We start from the raw sequence: 15,841 nt of genomic DNA on the forward strand, positions 1-15,841 counted from the left end.
GAGCCACAGCAAAAGAGGAATGGAGGCGATTGAGCAAACAAGCATATCCTAACTCTACTAATTTAAAATAAGATCGTCCGTTAGGAAACTGCAGTTATTTTTGTTTTTACATTCTACCATCAGCTGCAGCCGATGTGGGCGACGTCATGAAGGCTGTGATTGCGAAATTTTATTTTCAGCATCCCGTCGCCCTCATACTGGTCAGTGGAGACTTCAGTCATGTTCCTCTTCTTTCTTATCTACTAACAGCTTTATATAGGATGTAGACTGAAACAGGAGGGACTAAAACTGGACCTCTTGTATGGCAATGTGAAGGACGCATAAAGGCTCTTCTCTCCCTCCTCTGTGGAATCTGACCACAACTTGATACTTGTCGGGTTTCAGGTTACGAGTTGGACCCGGATGCAGAGGAGCGGAAGGGCAGTTTTGCGAATTGTAGATTGGAAGCAAACAGGTGGCCGAATGGTTAGAGCGTCAGCCTCACTGTTCTGAGGACCGGGGTTCAATCCCCGGCCCCGCCTGTGTGGAGTTTGCATGTTCTCCCTGTGCCTGCGTGGGTTTTCTCCAGGCACTCCGGTTTCCTTCCACATCCCAAAAACATGCATTAATTGGAGACTCTAAATTGCCCGTAGGTGTGACTGTGAGTGCAAATGGTTGTTTGTTTGTATGTGCCCTGCGATTGGCTGGCAACCAGTTCAGGGTGTACCCTGCCTCTTTCCCGGTGATCGCTGGGATAGGCTCCAGCACGCCCGCGACCCTAGTGAGGAGAAGCGGTTCAGAAAATGGATGGATGGATGGAAGAAAAACAAAAATGGTTCAGAGAACTAGATCCGGGATTAGCAGGGTTCCAACGAGGACCAGTCTGGCAGGGTAGGAGTCCGGGTTGTCGCTGGGCCGCAGGAGGTGAGCGCTGGTTTGCAGGGAGCAAGGGCAGATGGCAGACTGGGGAAAAAGACCAAGAATGGGTTTGAGATAAAATGACGAGGTCTTCGGGAAGCAAAAGGTGGACAAGGTAGCTAGGCTACGAACTCGACATAGAGCGACAAGTTGGAGTCCCACAGGGTCTTAAGAGTAGTCAGGCGTAATTAGGATGATGCAGCTGCTAGACTCCAACACGTCAACCCTGCAAAGCACTCATGACAACTAATTACTCAGTTTGGCTGGATGGCCAGCTCTAGGAAGGGTCCTGATCGTCCCAAAGGTCTTCCATTTCAGGATTATGGAAGGCACTGTGCTCTTAGGAACCTTAAGAGCAGCAGAATTTTTTTTGTAACCTTGACCAGATCTGTGCCTTGCCACAATTCTGTCTCTGAGCTCTTCAGGCAGTTCCTTTGACCTCATGATTCTCATTTGCTCTGACATGCACTGTGAGCTGCATGGTCTTATATAGACAGGTGTGGGGCTTTCCTAATCAAGTCCAATCAGTATAATCAAACACAGCTGGACTCCAAACCTACACCTAACCATTTTAAGGATGACCAGAAGAAATGGACAGTTAAATATATGAGTGTCACAGCAAAGGGTCTGAATACTTATGGCTGTGTGATATTTCAGTTTTTCTTTTTTAATAAATCAGCAAATATTTCAACAATTCTGTTTTTTTCTGTCAACATGGGGTGCTGTGTGTACATTAATAAGGAAAAAATGAACTTACATGATTTTAACAAATGGCTGCAATATAACAAAGAGTGAAAAATTTAAGGGGGTCTGAAAACTTTCCATACCCACTGTAGGTTTCCCTTCATTTTGTAACCCATCTGTGTTTAATTACTTTCAAACTTGATCCCAACAGAAGCTTATAAAACTCTTGCAAACATTACATTGCTGCTCTAAATCTAAGCACTGCCAGATGGGCAATGTGTGCCATAATTTTCTTACAAGGAAAAGTTACATGACGAGCAAAATCTTTTATTTTCAATTCACTAAATTCTTTGCGTTCCGTGCAAAACAAAGAAAAATTAAAATAAAACAAAAAAAAAAGCTTTTTTTTTTTTTTTTAAACAAGCTATGTTATCCAATTCAATAAAAAATGTTTTGCCCTCAAACTTTATTTGACATCCTGGGTTTTGTCTGTCATATTAATCAAAGTGAAAATCTCTGTTTAATTGTTAAACATGTAAAAGAGAGAGAGTGGGATTTAGTTGGCTCTTTTATACCTCATTTTAGGTCGCTATCCACTCGTCTGTCAAAATATGTGCTGTGAAGTCACTCTATTTTCCTTCTTCCTTCTATCTCTTACCAGCGTTCCACTGGGATTGTTGGTTGCGCCGCTGTGCTCGAGCAAGTCCCAGACTGCTTTCTGGAACAAACTTCAAGCAGCTAGACTGGAAAATAGAAGGAAGGGGAAATATGGTGGCGACAGAGAGTGTAAAGAAGTGAGAGGATCCTCCAGTGCCACGGAGTCTCTTCAATTATTCAAATGGTCGCTGTCCCACTGCGGTTGTTCTCTCTTCTTGGTTTGAATACTAAAATGGCTAATCCCAAAGAGACATATCCACCAGACGATTCCCATACAGCAAGCATGTGATGTGCACTTGACTCCTCGTAGCCTCACCACAGAAGTCGATGAAGGGTAGACGTAAAGAAATTGACTCCCAAGAGAAAAACATTGCTGTCACATTTGGACAAATAGCTTTATGTGTCTACCTGTTTTTAAGAGACTTTGAAGGAAGATTGATACTACCTCAGTTGTAAGAATATCTTTTATTTCTCCAAATGGTATTCATATTGTCACTGATGGTGTAGTGGGTTCAGTTCCCACTCAGTGACGTGAATGTGAGTGCAAATGGTTGCCCGTGTCTATATGTGCCCTGCGACTGACTGGCGACCAGTTCCGGGTGTAGTCCGCCTTTCGCCCGAAGTCAGCTGGGATAGGCTCCAGTAGTAGTGGTATTATTGGTATCATTGTAAAAATATTGTAATGTTGTTTTTTCCAAATATTGTTCTGTATGTGGATAACGCTTTGATTCCCACACTTACACACATACACCTTCAACCTATGAACAAGCGTCAAGGGAGTGATTTCAGAGGACTGTGAGAACAGAGCAATTTTCCTAAGCGCTCAGGAAACAGCCCAACATTTCTTGAGCAACCAGCCCTCAATTCCAAACTGGCTGGTCTAAAATGGGTCCTCAACTTTTCAGGCCCATATTGAATCTCAGATATGTTTTATTGCATTCAAGTCCTCACGGATTCATCACTGCCACCCTTAGGGTGCAATATCTAAGAAAATCTCTTTTCCAAACAGCTCTAAATCCATTTTGATTCATCCATCCATCCATTTTCTGAGCCGCTTCTCCTCACTAGGGTCGCGGGCATGCTGGAGCCTATCCCAGCTGTCATCGGGCATGACTGTGAGTGCGAATGGTTGTTTGTTTCGATGTGCCCTGCGATTGGCTGGCAACCAGTTCAGGGTGTACCCCGCCTCCTGCCCGATGACAGCATTTTGATTCTTCTGAGAAAAATATCATTTACCCAGCACTGCCTGCAAATGTTATATTTAAAAAATAATAATAATAATAATTTATTCTGGTAAAACAATTGGCTCAAGCTAAACATTCAGTTTAACCAAAAATAATGAATGACAATGTGATCATCTTTTTTTCAATTTTGTCTGTGTGAACAGCTCTTTGTTTTTGTGACAGACAGGTGGCATTTTCCAAGTGGCGCCTTTCTCATTGTCTCTCACCTGACAGTGTGGGTTATCTCCTAGCTGTCTCCCCCACAGCACGCCCAGGTTACCGCAGTCAAGCAGATGGATTGACTTTTTTAACAGATACAGTATGCTCAGCAAAAACCTAAGTCTCTCATTTGCCATAAATACAATGCATAATAATTAAGATTTTTTGTTTTTTAAGTCAACACTAATGTGCTGAAAGCTGTAGTCAATTCGACTAGTCGCAGTTGACATCATTGATATTCAGTACAATACTATAGTTGGAAAAAAATCACAGCAGGGGGGAATTCATAGCAATAATCTATATACATAGACAATGAACAGCTAATACATCAAATTCAGATGGTACATATACATTAGAAAAAAAATTTTTAGGCAGAAAAAAAATCTCGCTCGGTCTGTTTGCTGCTGGGACAGCTACGTAAGGTTTGCACAACTTGGCCAAATGGAGCAACCTGTCCTCCTCGTGGGCCCACCACAGCAGCGGTTTCTGCAAGGTGGGACTTTGTGATGTTTACAAATAATCACAGACATCTTCCTGAGCGGTGGAATAATTGACTGCTCTCCTTCCATTTTGAAAGTGTGGGTCCAAAATGTGTTCAGAATCCTGCTGGAGTCTTGCTTTTTTACCCTTTACTGGGGCTCCTCCACTTGCTAAAGCTGTGTATTCAGAAAGAGACGACAGTTTAAATCAATTAAGGTAACTGACTACTTTCATTCAGCACACTAGTCTGTTGCAGCAAGTGGCTTCTGCCCCCTCCTCATGCCAAGAACACATGATTAGCGACTAGTCTAGATACACTATATTGCCAAAAGTATTCGCTCACCTGTTTCGACTCGACTCAGATACGAATTTAATTGACATCCTATTCTTAATCCATAGGGTTTAGTATGACATCGGTCCACCCTCTGCAATTGTAACATCTTAAACTATTCTGGGAATGTTTTCCACAAGGCCTTCTCGTCCAACATGAGTGTGTGACCTCACAAATATGCTCCTGGAAGAATGGGCAAAAATTCTCATGAACTCACTCCTAAACCTTGTTGAAAGCCTTCCCACAAGAGTTGAAGCTGTTACAGCTGCAAAAGGGTAGACCAACATCATATTAAAGCATATGGATTTAGAATGGGATATCACTTAAAGTCATATGTGAGTCAAGGCAGGTGAACGAATACTTTTGGCAATATAGTGTACCATTGTGGAGTGGAAAAGTTGATTAGTCTGTACAGCCCCGAGAATACAGTCATATTAGACCATTATAATTACAGTAGAATATAGTAATATAAATATAATCCAACCGAGTCTTGACTGCTGCACACAACACACACACAGACGGACAGGCACACACATACGTGCATGCACACGCACGATTTATTGTTGAAAATGGACATCGTTGCAATCAAAAATAAAATATAACGACATTCATGACATTTGCAGTAAATATGTGTCTCACCTTAGCGTTGATTTATAATTTACTTCACTTGGGTAAGACCATCCTAGGAAACAAACGCAAGCGACATTAATGCTAGTTTGAAACAATCGCAAAATAAAAAAACACCCACTGAAATAGCTTTATACAGGATTCCTACACATTTCCAAATCAATACTTTGTGCAGCCTTCTTGGTAAAAAAAAATAATAATAATTTTGTAGTCAAAATAGACTGCGATTGGCTGGCAACCAGTTCAGGGTGTACCCCGCCTCCTGCCCGCTGATAGCTGGGATAGGCTCCCTTGTGAGGAAAAGCGGCTCAGAAAATGGATGGATGGATAGTCAAAATAGAAAGTTTTACTAAAACAATTTATTTTCCCTTGCAACGCTTGAGGGCTTATCCCATAACTTTCCAAGGGAATGTAAACGCTATTCAGTACTCCAGCAAAAAGATTTTCGAGTTAGACAATGTTAAATAACAACCACAATAAAAATAAAATCTGTTTTTTTATTATTACACGTATATTTGGTAGATTTATTTGTGATGATTTATGCACGCTCTCAATGCAGCCTCCCTATGGGGGGGCACAAGCCAGTGCAAACTGTAGGCCGGTCCCAAACCCAGATTAATGCAGAGGGTTGCATCAGATAGGGGCATCCATCTTAAACCTTTGCCAAACAAATATGAGCGTTCATCCAAAGAATTCCATACCAGATCGGTCGTGGCCCGGGTTCACAACATCCGCCACTGGTGCCGTTAACCTAGAGGGCACCGTTGGAAATTCACCTACTGTGGGTCGAAGACGAAGGAGAGGTGGAAAGCGGGTTCTTAGGCAGAAAGAGAAAAGGAAAGCGTGGAGCCTAGAATTGAATCTTGGGACTTTGAATGTTGGGACTATGATAAGAAAATCTCAGGAGTTGGTTGATTAGGAGAAAGGTTGATATATTGTGTGTCCAGGAGAGCAGGTGGAAAGGCAGTAAGACTAGCAGTGTAGGGGCAGGGTTCAAATTATTTTACTATGGTTTAGATGGGAAAAGAAATGGAGTCGGGGTTATTTTAAAGGAATAGTTACTGTAGCTAAGAATGTATTGGGGGTGAAAAGAGTGTCAGATCAAGTGATGAGGCTGAAACTTGAAATTGAGGGTGTTATGTATAATGTGATGAGTGGCTATGCACCACAGGTAGGATGTGACCTCGAGTTGAAAGAGAAATTCTGGAAGGAGCTAGAATCTGGGATGCTCAGAACTACTTCATCTAGCTGCTAGATGAAGTAGTTCTGAGCATCCCAGACACAGAGAGAGTCGTGATTGGTGCAGATTGTAATGGACATGTTGGTGAAGGAAACAGGGGTGATGAAGAAGTGATGGATAAATTTGGCATACAGGAATGGAACTTGGAGGGACAGATGGTGGTAGACTTTGCAAAAAGGATGGAAATGGCTGTAGTGAACACCTTCTTCCTGAAGAGGCAGGGACATAGGCTGACCTACAAGAGTGAAGGTAGAAGCACGCTGGTGGATTACATCTTGTGCAGACGATGTAATTTGAAGGTTACTGACTGAAAGGTAGTTGTAGGGGAGAGCGTGGCGAGACAGCATAGCGCAGTGGTGTGAAAAATGACTGGTGGTGGGGAGCAAGATTAACAAGACAAAGGCAGGAGGACAGGAAGAGCCTCCAGAAAACAGGACCACTGGAACTAAAGTGATCAGACAGACAGGCAGGAGAGTACTTTGTGTATCTTCTAGTAGGAAAAGGGATAAGGAGACTTGGCGGTGGAACCTCAGAGTACAGGAAATCAAACAAGGAAAGATGTTAGCTAAGAAGTGGGACACTGAGAGGACTGCGTAGAGGAGAAAGGAATACATGGAGATGCGACGTAGGGTTAAGGTAGAAGTTGCAAAGGCCAAACAAGCGGCATATGATGACATGTATGCCAGGTTGGACACTAAAGAAGGAGAAAATGATCTCTACAGGTTGGCCAGACAGAGGTATAGAGATGGGAAGGATGTGCAGCAGGTTAGGGTGATTAAGGCGAGGGATGGAAATGTGTTGCCTGGTCCCAGTAGTGTGCTGGGTAGATGGAAAGAATACTATGAGGAGTTGATGAATGAGGAAAATGAGAGAGAAGGAAGAGTAGAAGAGAACCAGGTGAACCAGGAAGTAGCAATGATTAGTCAGGGAGAAGTTAGAAAGGCACGAAAGAGGATGAAAAATGAAAAGGCAGCTGGTCCTGGTGACATGCCTGTGGAGGTATGGAAGCATCTCAAAGTTTTTGACCAGGTTGCTCAACATAATTCTAGTGGGTGAGAAGATTCCTGAGGAATGGAGGAAAAGTGTGCTGGTGTCCATTTTTAAGAACAAGGGTGATGTGCAGAGCTGTGGGAACTATAGAGGAATACAGTTGATGAGGCACACAATGAAGTGATGGGAAAGAGTAGTGGAGGCTAGACTTCGGACAGAAGTGAATATTTGCGAGCAACAGTATGGTTTCTTGCCTAGATGGAGTACCAAAGATGCATTATTTCCCTTGCGAGTGTCGATGGAGAAGTACAGAGAAGGTCAGAAGGAGCTACATTGTGTCTTTGTAGATCTAGAGAAAGCCTATGACAGAGTACCCAGAGAGGAACTGTGGTACTGCATGCAGAAGTCTGGAGTGGCAGAGAACTATGTTAGAATAGTACAGGACATGTATGAGGGCATCAGAACAGTGGTGAGGTGTGCTGTTAAGGTGAAGGTGGGACTGCATCAGGGATCAGCCCTGAGCCCCTTCCTGTTTGCAGTGGTGATGGATAAGCTGACAGATGAGGTTAGACTGGAATCCCCATGGACCATGATGTTCGAAGATGGCATTGTGATCTGCAGTGAAAGTAGGGAGCATGATCTACAGCTTAGAGACATGGGCACTGAAGAGACAACAGGAAGCAGAGCTGAAGATTTTGAGGTTCACTCTCGGAGTCACCAGGTTAGATAAAATTAGAAATGAGCTCATCAGAGGGACAGCCAAGGTTCAATGTTTTGGAGACAAAGTTAGAGAGAGCAGACTTCGATGGTTTGGACGCGTCCAGAGGAGAAATAGTGAGTATATTGGTAGAAGGTTGATGAGGATGGAGCTGCCAGGCAAGAGAGCTCGAGGAAGACCAAAGAATAGGTTGATAGATGTCGTGAGGGAAGACATGAGGGGAGTTGGTGTTAAGAGAGGAGGATGCAGGAGAAAGGCTTTAGTGGAAAAGGATGAGCTGCTGTGGCGACCCCTAATGGGACAAACCGAAAGGAAATGTTGGTCTGTTGGTCTTGGTTGACTGGATGGAGGCATAGAATTGGCTTATGGTATCACTCAAAACATCAAAGGTGAAGTGTTGAGTTCGTATTTGTCAGATTTTGTTGCAGGAAGTGTGTTGGCGTTTTAATCGTCTATTTTGTTGTTTTCTTAACATTGATTTCATCCTTCTTATATGCAAGTTGATTTAAATCTTACTGAGTTAACTCTTTGGGTCCCTTGTCTCTTCATTTTTCCATCTGTTCGTCAGCAGCATCCCAGTCATTAAAGGTGTTCGAAACATCAAATATTGTAAATGATTAAATCCCTCACTATTGTTTTAAATTTTCTGATTTCTGTCCTCAGAGTACTTTACTTTTACTCATCAAAAAATCGGACTGTGTCAGGTTGCTATGTTTGCTCGTATAATCTAATGGCTAAGGGTGCTGTGCATTATTTGGAACAATTTCATTATGTTATAACAGGAACTACTTGAGATGTTCGAAAGGTGTACATTATCAGCTTACAGTATAATGAACAATGATGGAATTTTCTGAGCCAATCAAAATCGAGACCATGGTATAATACTGTCTGCTCTCACACATTGTAGCTGAGCTTGCAAGCGCCTTAACAAAACACAGATTGATGTACTATCGATTTTTTTTAGATATTCATTTTTTGGTTTGTTTGTTTGAGAAAATAGAGCTGTTGTAACAGTCTTGGAAAAATGTATATTTTTCTATATAATAGTTTCCATTTTCCATACTTTTCTTGCCTGGAAATTTATGAAATCAAATTCCATACTTTTCCATACTTTCCATACTTGTGGAGGAACCCTGTTTATAACAATGATTAACCTAATGGCTATTACGGAGTTCAACGAAAATTGTGTTTTAGACGTGTCACTGAATAATAATAAGCAGCATAATTTGCAGGCTTTGGAAAACCCTGTGAGAGGATACAAAGGAACGTGAAACCAATGTCTTTTTTTTTTTTTTTTTTTTTAATTTCTAAAGAAACATTTAAAGTAAATACTGTGGGAGGATGAACCTTAATGGACATTGCATTCCTCTCATTACAACAGTTTCAGATAATTGAAGTGGCATTTTTGTGTGTACGCATATTACACTAAAGCCCTTTTGTGGATTAAAGGAAAACAAGTCAGGAAGAGAATTAGCTGTGACGAAGGCAAAAAAATTTTTGCTCCTTGAGGCAACAGGATGATTTAACATTTTAATGTGAAGCCAATCTTTACTGAGAAAGTTTTAACATTGATAGAAAAGTAAAATATATTTGTGACTCAACAGATATTGGGGAATTTTTGTAAAAATAACAATTCAACAATCCCACAGTTTCTAAAGTTCCTCCACTTCCATTTATACTTTTGACATGTGCTGCTCAACTCAACTATCCATCCATCCATTTTAATTACCGCTTATCCTCACAAGGGTCGCGGGCTACTGGAGCCTATCCCAGCTATCTTCGGGCGAGAGGCAGGGTACACCCTGAACCGGTCGCCAGCCAATCGGAGGGCACATAGAAACAAACAACCAGTCGCACTCACATTCACACCTACGGGTAATTTAGAGTGTACAATCAACCTACCACGCATGTTTTTGGGATGTGGGAGGAAACCGGAGTACCCGGAGAAAACCCACACAGGCACGGGGAGAACATGCAAACTCCAAACAGGAAACAGGCGGGGCCGGGATTTGAACCCCAGTCCCCAGAACTGTTAGGCAGATGTAACCAGTCGATCACTGTGCCGGCTCAACTCAACTATTCAGACTAAATTATTTGTATTTATTATTTCAGGTCGCCACTAAAGAAGAAGAAGAAGAAGAAGAATCATCTTTTATTGTCATGAACATGCATGCATGCACACGAAATTTGTTCTCTGCATTTAACCCATCACAGTGAACACATACACGTTAGTGGAACACACTGGAGCAGGGGGCAGCTGAAGCGCCCGGGGAGCATTTCGGGGTATCAGTGTCTTGCTCAAGGACACCACAGCCGTGAGTCCAGGGGATGTTGGCGGATGGTCCAGTCGGGGTTTTGAACCTAGGTCCCCCACGGTGGCAGGCGATGATCTTAACCATTGGGCCACGGCTGTTGAATGACATCCTTATACAAACCCGAAGTTGGGACGGTGTGTAAACCATACTGTAAATAAACAGGATGCATCCATCCATTTTTCCATACTGCTTATCCTCACGAGGGTCGCGGGCGTACTGGCGCTTATCTCAATTTACTCTGGGCGAGAGGTGGGGTACAGCCTGAACTGGTCGCCACCCAATCGCAGGGCACATATAAACACACAACCATTCGCACTCACATTCACACCTACGGACAACTTTGTAGTCTTCAATTAACTTACCATGCATGTTTTTGGGATGTGGGAGGAAACTGTACCTGGAGAAAACCCATGAAGGCACGGCGAGAACATGCAAACTCCACACAGGTGAGGCCAGATTTGAACCCAGGTCCTCAGAACTGTGAGGCAGATGTGCTAACCAGTAGGTCACTGTGCCAAACAGAATACAGTTATTTGCAAATCCTTTTCAACCTATATTCAATTCAATACACTACAAAGACAAGATATTTTATGTTCAAACTGATAAACGTTATTTTTTTTTCTGAAATATTCTCATTGTAAATTTGATTACTGCTTATTAAACCTAAACTTATTCAAAGCTAGGAAACACATTTTGTACACGCACTGTGTAAAACATATGTCCAAACTTCATCGGAATTGGGGATTGTAAATGTCCTGCAAATTCACATGCAGGCCAACATTTTTTAGATATTATAATTAGGAATATTAGCATAAACACAAAAATAGAGCCTCCCAAAATGGTTGCAGTGTTTTATCTTTAATCTGGTAATGTTCCTGGCAGTTTTACTTCCTCGCATGAACCTGCAGCTCTGCAATCCTAAAAGCATGGAGGGTGACAGATGCAAATTCTTTGGGCAATGAGGAGTGCAAGGACAGCAGTTAAGGGAAATTTAGTGTGTCCTGTTATTTTGTCATGAACGCAGCGCATGTCAAATAAAGTAAACCCTCTGAATAATGATGCTTCTCTGTGGTTTCAGTGCTTCCAGCGGTGAGAAATGCCAAAATCAATGCTTGTCTGTTGTATTTGATGTGGTGGATGTAATCGGAGTCAGATACATAAAACATTTACTGGGCACACAATTAGATAAACCTGAAATACAGAATAAGATGTGTAATGTGTGTAGATTATGCTCAGTAAAATCTAATTGCTCTGTTTTGAGCTGTTGTGTGTTGATTACGTTATTTAGGAGCGTTAAAACATCAAAAACACCTCTTAGTAAGATACAGTGCAATTCCACAACTATGAAAACAACAATATTAAATATCCATCCATTTTCTGAGCCGCTTCTCCTCACTCGGGTCGCGGGCATGCTGGAGCCTATCCCAACTGTCATCGGGCAGGAGGCGGGGTACACCCTGAACTGGTTGCCAGCCAATCGCAGGGCACATACAAACAAACAACCATCCGCACTCACATTCACACCTACGGGCAATTTAGAGTCTCCAATTAATGCATGTTTTTGGGATGTGGGAGGAAACCGGAGTGCCCGGAGAAAACCCACGCAGGCACGGGGAGAACATGCAAACTCCACACAGGCGGGGCCGGGGGATTTAACCCGGGTCCTCAGAACTGTGAGGCTGACGCTCTAACCAGTCGGCCACCGTGCCGCCAATATTAAATATATTGTTGAATTTATAGTCCTCTTACAGTGTTCTTCATTAACGTAGCCCCTTTTGATTACCAGTGAAAGCCCCGTGACGTCCCAGCGGAATATATTCCAAAATATAAATATATAATATTCTAAAAAAAAAAACATAATTATTAAACATAATTAAAAACAAAATATGTACACAGACAAACACTTTGTTGACTTCATAAATTCATTGGTAAACAAAATCTTTTAAGTAAGAAACTAAATGCCTTTTGAGAAAAAAAGAACCACCTCAATGCAGTAATGTAACTTTTTGAAGGAATATGGCTAGAAGAGATCAAGAATTTACTGTTGGTGTTTTTATACACTTTAAAAAACATCTGACACTATTATTCATAGTACATTATTGAATAAATTACAGAGATGCGGTATAAGAGGTTTGGCATCCATGTGGATGAAAAGTTACCTGGATGATCTATTGATAGCAATACAATATGTACAATTTAACATTGTAAAATCTAACCAATGAAATGTAATTTCTGGGGTTCCCGAAGAGTCTGTTTTAGGCCCTAAATAAGTGGCGACTGGTCAATAGAGGGCACTAAGGTGCCACCCTACCACACTTGGTTGTCACCCAATTTTGTATTTTATTTCTCAAAGACAAAAAACATTTAATATTGATTGTAAAATAAAAATATTTCAAAATATATATTTATCTACTTTTAGATCATCAGGATAAATAGTATATTGGTAATGATGAGTAAAGTTGTTTCATTCATCTCTGTTGTCTGTTTTAGTGACACAACATCCACTCTGGGATGCAGATACTGTTTCTTTCCCCATTAACTTTCGTTAGAAAGTTCGACATGTGCAGTAAACTCCTGTTAAATGCAAGAGACAGGGCCACGGCAGGGTGGAATATTCCAGCCTTCATACCCCTGGATGTACTGTAACTTCTGACTGTCCACACCTTGGTCTCCACAGATGTCTACACATCAAAATATACCCTCTCAATGGATGTCCACATACAGCATCTCTGCTCTGTCTCTATGGAAGCGGCACTTCCAACTTCTGTGTTAACATGTCGGGATCAAGCACAGCAAAGTTCTTTCCTGTCTGTTGAAATTGCTATTTATTTATTTCAAGTTTTACATCTCAACGTATCTGTGCAACTTGGAAGGTAAGTTTGTTAACAGTTTCTGCTTGCTTGTCTCATGAATTGGTTTGGTGGTACTGGCAACAGAAAGAGTAAGGTCTCAGTCGTCACTCTTGTTTGAATATTATGTATATGATCGAAACGTTAGTGGTGTTTTCCTCTGACTGTTGTTTATTATGAAGGAAACACATATTAAATTGTACGTTTTATCAAGATGCACGGTTGCCAGCTCGCGCTGTGCTCATAAGCCTCAAAAGCTGTGCTTGGCCGACTGTTGCGTCATCCGGCCGTATGCTCAAGTGGTTAACTTTAAAGCAGACGTATGGCTTTTGGTGAGTGTTTTAATCTTGGTCTGGACTCCGTCATTAGACGTGTTTATTTGTAAATTTTACGAAAACAAAAGCACTTTATTCATCGTAAACCCTGAACTGTATGCAGAATAACGTGGAATACAGTACATTCAAATGTAAGGACAAAGCCATAAATATGTTCCTAGCAACATCGAACTGCAGGCTCATTTCTTATGGAGTTTACATAGAGGAAGTTCAAGATTGGTCTTATTCAGAATGAATAGTAAGTGTCATAAAGGCTCAGTCGTTTACCTTACATTTGTAGGATTGCTTCTGATAACAAGCCATTGATCTTCTGTCATATTCTGCTCATTTCCTGTTCATCTGTTTATTTTGAAGATTCATGTCCTATGATCTATTTTTTGTGTCTCAGCTTTACATTCGCCATTAGCGGCCACATTGTTTTCATCTGTTCTATGCTCTACATCAGTGGTTCCCAAACCTTTTTTGTCTTGTGCACCCCCTGAACAATTTTGTCATACCATGAGTACCTCGCCACTCATACGTGCTGATGATCCTCTAAAAGCAGTAATTAACACAACTGATTATTGAACAAAAATAATGTTTATTTCATCTCCTTAATTTGAACATTTAATTCTACGGCATTGTCTTGTTTTTAACTCAAATGGATCGTTAAAAAAAATTAAAAAATATGTTGCCTAAAATTAAGTCGTGTAAAAAATATGAAATCAAAATGAATAATAAACCTGCCTTTGTTATATACTGGATACCTCATAACATTTACCGAGTGTTGTATGAACCCTCTCCTGAATCCAGAGTAAGTGGATGGATTTAAGGATGTGAAACAATTGCTTAGTTGCATGAGGAATGAGGAAGGATGAGTTGTTTTCAAACTGTCCCAGAAGGCAACACCTTTCTTAGATAGATACTGTGGGGCAAAAAAGTATTTAGTCAGCCATCAATTGCGCAAGCTCTCCCACTTAAAAAGATGAGAGAGGCCTGTAATTTTTTATCATAGGTATAGCTCACCTATGAGAGACAAAATGAGAAAAAAAAATACAGAAAATCACAATGTATGATTTTTAAAGAATGTATTAGCAAATTATGGTGGGAAATAAGTATTTGGTCAATAACAAAAGTCCATCTCAATACTTTGTTATATACCCTTTGTTGGCAATGACAGAGGTCAAATGTTTTCTGTAAGTCTTCACGTTTTCACACACTGTTGCTGGTATTTCGTCCCATTCCTCCATGCAGATGTCCTCTATAGCAGTGATGTTTTGGGGCTGTCACTGGGCAACACAGACTTTCAACTCCCTTTTCTATGGGGTTGAGATCTAGACACTGGCTAGGCACTCCAGGACCTTGAAATGCTTCTTACGAAGCCACTCCTTCGTTGCCCGGGCGGTGTGTCTGGGATCTCAGATCTTCAACAGATCTCTGGAAATGTGCGAAGTTCCATCCTGTTTCAAATGCTCCACCATCATTCCAGTCCCCAAGAAACCTGCAATCTCGGGTCTGAATGACTACAGGCCTGTCGCTTTGACATCTGTGGTCATGAAGTCCTTTGAACGTCTCGTGCTGGACCACCTCAAGAGTGTCACAGGTCCCCTGCTGGACCCCCTGCAGTTTGCCTACCAAGCGAACAGATCTGCGGATGATGCAGTCAACATGGGACTGCACTTCATCCTAGAACACCTCGACAGTGCAGGGACCTACGCGAGGATCCTGTTCGTGGACTTCACCTCAGCGTTCAACACCATCATCCCTGAACTCCTTTCATCCAAGCTTCTCCAGCTCAGCGTCTCACCTGCCATCTGCCAGTGGATTTATAGCTTTCTGACGGGCAGGACACAGCAAGTCAGGCTGGGGGAGGCCACCTCATCCACACGCAGCATCAGCACTAGGGCGCCCCAAGGTTGTGTCCTCTCTCCGCTGCTCTTCTCTCTCACCACGAACGACTGCACCTCAGCGAACCCGACTGTCAAACTCCTGAAGTTTGCAGATGACACCACTGTCATCGGCCTCATCAAGGACGGTGACGAGTCTGCATATCAACAGGAAGCGGAGCGGCTGGAGCTGTGGTGCGGCCGACACAACCTGGAGCTGAACACGCTCAAGACTGTAGAGATGATCGTGGACTTCAGGAGGCATCCTTCGCCACAGCTGCCCCTCACGTTGTCCAGCTGCCTTGTGTCAACCGTCGAGACCTTCAAGTTCCTGGGAATTACAATCTCTCAGGACCTGAAGTGGGCGATCAACATCAACTCCGTCCTCAAAAAGGCCCAGCAGAGGATGTA

General features: G+C 42.2%; 1 long non-coding RNA gene across 1 annotated transcript in view; it reads right to left on the reverse strand.

Annotated features, from left to right (window-relative positions):
• Positions 1 to 3,193: 3,193 nt before the first annotated feature.
• Positions 3,194 to 15,841, reverse strand: part of LOC133472000 (uncharacterized) — a 45,766-nt gene continuing 33,118 nt past the window's right edge. The window contains exons 2-4 of the long non-coding RNA XR_009786521.1: positions 10,744 to 10,890; positions 5,131 to 5,173; positions 3,194 to 4,336 (exon numbers count right to left, since the gene is read on the reverse strand). This is a non-coding gene — a long non-coding RNA (uncharacterized LOC133472000). The remainder of the gene's footprint in view (positions 4,337 to 5,130; positions 5,174 to 10,743; positions 10,891 to 15,841) is intronic.

This window comes from Phyllopteryx taeniolatus, chromosome 2, assembly GCF_024500385.1.
Source record: "Phyllopteryx taeniolatus isolate TA_2022b chromosome 2, UOR_Ptae_1.2, whole genome shotgun sequence".
NCBI classification, from domain to species: domain Eukaryota; kingdom Metazoa; phylum Chordata; class Actinopteri; order Syngnathiformes; family Syngnathidae; genus Phyllopteryx; species Phyllopteryx taeniolatus.